This window comes from Solanum dulcamara, chromosome 8, assembly GCF_947179165.1.
Source record: "Solanum dulcamara chromosome 8, daSolDulc1.2, whole genome shotgun sequence".
NCBI lineage: Eukaryota > Viridiplantae > Streptophyta > Magnoliopsida > Solanales > Solanaceae > Solanum > Solanum dulcamara.
The window spans coordinates 15,783,173-15,786,738 of record NC_077244.1 but is presented as its reverse complement, the minus strand read 5'-3'; positions in this window follow the sequence as shown (position 1 = coordinate 15,786,738).

Below are 3,566 nucleotides of genomic sequence, written 5' to 3'. Positions count from 1 at the left end.
ATCACTATGAGGAACAGGAGAAGGAGTGGAGGATGAAGGAAGAGACAACCAAATGGAATATGAAAGAGGAGATCATGAAAGCTATGAAGGAGTTTCATTACACTCTGGATGTTGCAAGATTAAATTATGAAGATTTGTGTATCCACCCGAATTTGGACCTTCCCGAGGGGTTCAAAGTGCCAAAATTTGATACTTTCGGAGAAACCAGAAATCCTTTGGCTCATCTGAGAGCGTATTATGATCAACTAGTAGGAGTTGGGAAGAATGAAGCTTTACTAATACGGCTCTTTAGCCGAAGTTTAAGCGGAGAGGCTTTGGAATGGTTCAGCGCCTAAGAAATAATACAATGGTCTAATTGGAATTCTCTGGCCAAATATTTTATCAAGAGGTTTGTGTACAACGTGGAGATCATTCCCGATCGATATTCTTTGGAGAAAATCAAACAGAAATCCACTGAAAGTTAGCGCGAGTATGCATACAGGTGGAGGAAAGAGGCCGCTAGAGTTCGACCTCCCATGATAGAGAAAGAGATTGTGGAAGTATTTGTACGCATCCAAGAGCCCGAATACTATGAAAGATTAATGTTGCTCATTGGAGAAAATTTGCCGAGATAGTCAAGGTAGGTGAGACTATCGAGGATGGGTTTAAGACTGGAAAGGTAGACCGTGTAGCCTCCTCAACTGGTCTTCGGGACTATTTAAAAAGAAAAGAGAGGATGTATCTATCATCTCCTACACACCTGAAGGGAGGAGGTTCGCCAACAGCAAGCCAGGAAAATCTACACCTTTCAAGACCTATCCACGAGATCCATAAAATTCACATCAAGTTTACTACACTCAACCGAATTACCAAACCCCACCTTTCAGTTACCAAACCCCATACCCAAATTACCAAGTCCCATTTCAAAATTATCAAACTCCACCTTCTAATTACCCAACTCCACATTACCAAAACACCCCGCCAAACTACCAAACTCCATAACCAAATTACCAAACCCAACCGTATCCAAGATTCCAAACTCCCAAACCTTCCCGCCAAAATCATCCTAGTTATCATCATGTACCCCCACCCCTATAAAATAACTATAACCTTTCTCAAGCCAATTTTGAAAATAGGCCCGCTAGGACTTTTACTCCTCTGGTAGAAAGTCGTACTAAGCTGTTCAAAAGATTAAGAGATGCAGGTATTATTCATCCCATTGCACCTAAACCAGCTGATACAAGCTCTAGATTCTACAAAGCTGACAAAACATGTGCGTATCATTCCAATAGTGTCGGGCATGATACTGAAACTTATGTCAATTTGAAGCACAAGACTCAGGATTTGATTGATTGTAAGGTCGTCACTCTCCAAACCGCCGCCCCTAATGTCAATAGTAATCCTTTGCCGAATCATGGAGGGGTTAATATCAATATGATTGAGATGAAAAAAGATTGGTGTGGAACAAAAGCCATAGTCCCAGGCTATCATAATAGTCTTGAAATGGCTGTGGCTTCACTTAGCATAAAGGAGAAATCGAATTTTGTGATTTTGACACCTCAAAGGGTTGTTGCTTTGGTGCCAAAAGAAATTCCTAACCAAAAGAAGTTCATGATCGAAGCTGCGGAAACTCAAGGAATAACGCGGTCTGGTAGGTGTTACACTCCAGAAGAATTGGCTCAAGGGGGCATAAGAAAGATCAACAAAAGAGACCGATCAGTGAAGCTGAGGCTGAAGAGTTTTGGTGGAAGATGCAGCCAAAAGAGTATTCTATAGTGAAACATCTGGAGAAAGTACCTACCTAAATCTCTGTGTGGGCGTTGTTGATGAGCTCACAACAGCAAAAACATTCTTTGATGAAAGCTTTGGATGACACTTATGTACCTGTGGGTACAGGTGGAGATAATCTGGCTGCTATGGTGAGTCAAGTCGTTCAAGCACATCGCATCAGTTTTAGCGATGAAGAGTTGCCCCTTGAAGGTGTGATGCATAAAAAAGCTCTTCATATCACTATTAAGTATCGGGAAAAGATCATGAATCGAGTATTGATCGATGATGGATCGGGTCTTAACATTGATCCCTTGTCGACTCTCAAACAATTGAACTTTGATTTGGGAAAAGTCCGACAGAACCAAGTTAAGGTTAGAGCTTTTGATGTGGTCAAAGAGATATATTAGGAGCTGTGAACTTGGGTATTTAGGTAGGTCCTGTTGATTTCATTGTAGAGTGCTAGGTGATGGACATCACCACCAGCTACAACATATTATTAGGAAGACCATGGATCTATATGGCTGGAGCCGTGCCTTCTACTCTCCATCAGATGATAAAGTTCGTAAAGAATGACCGTGAGGTAGTCATTTATGGTGAAGAAAGTCATGCAAACGGTTGTACGTCAATTGTTGATGATATTACTAGAGGTACCGACTTCTACACAGTGGAGCTGGTAAATGCCACTGGTGATGATTTGGCCCCACAACCACCTATGTCTTCTGTTTATAAAATGATGGCCATTGTCATACTCTGAAGCAGTTTCGAGCCAGGTTTTGGATTGGGGAAGTACTTCCAAGGAATCATCAAGCCCATTCAGATTCCCGATAAAGAATTAAAGTATGGTTTGGGATATGTCCCTACAGAAGATGATGAGGCAGAAATGATAACCAGGAAGATTGATCGGGTACTGGCTAGGCCAATACCTCACTTGTATATGTCATTTCTAGTGAGAGAATATGTCGATGATGGCGATCATGGGGAAGGAATCTAGAATCTCTTTAAAGAAGTTGACATAATCTTGGAGGAAGAAACAGGGACATCAGACATCCGTGATGCTGAGCCAGAGGAGCAATTATCTAATTGGACGTCCGCACCGCTCTTAGTCCCTCACTCGTCTTGGTAGATAAAGACATATTATCTACTTATTTTTAAATCGGTGGTAGTCCGAAAGAGGCCCAAGACCCACTCTTTGTTTGTTTCTATTTTGTTATGCTTTATGTTTCCTTAATGATGTTTGAAAAAAAAGGGCAGATTGACCCACAGTCATGGCCAAAATTTGTATTTATTTTAGTTTAAATGAAGACCTCCTTTATTGCAAAATTTACTTATTATTTGGTTATTGGTCTATATTTTACTTATCTGACTTTGTTTGCTTATGATTTCAGTAAAAATAACTTAAAACCTACCACTATCATGTCATGTCACAAGACAAATGAACAAAATGAGATAGAATGTGATGAGTTCGAGGATTATGATGAAGAGGATACAATACCTGAACACCTCGCCGAAGGATTGAAACTATTTGAGGAGCAATACAAGCCAAATCAAGAGGAAATTGAGGCTGTGAATCTAGGAGATGACGAGTGTATCAAGGAAACCAGAATCAGTGTCCATCTAACAAAAGCTGAAAGAAAGGAACTTATCAGTTTGCTTAAAGAGTACATCGATATATTTGCTTGGTCTTATGATGACATGTCAAGTTTGAGTATGGACATCATGTCTCATAAATTGTCGATCAATACGGATTGCAGTCCAGTAAAACAAAAGACTCAAAAATTTAAACCAGATTTGAGTTTGAGAATCAAAGAAGAGGTTAC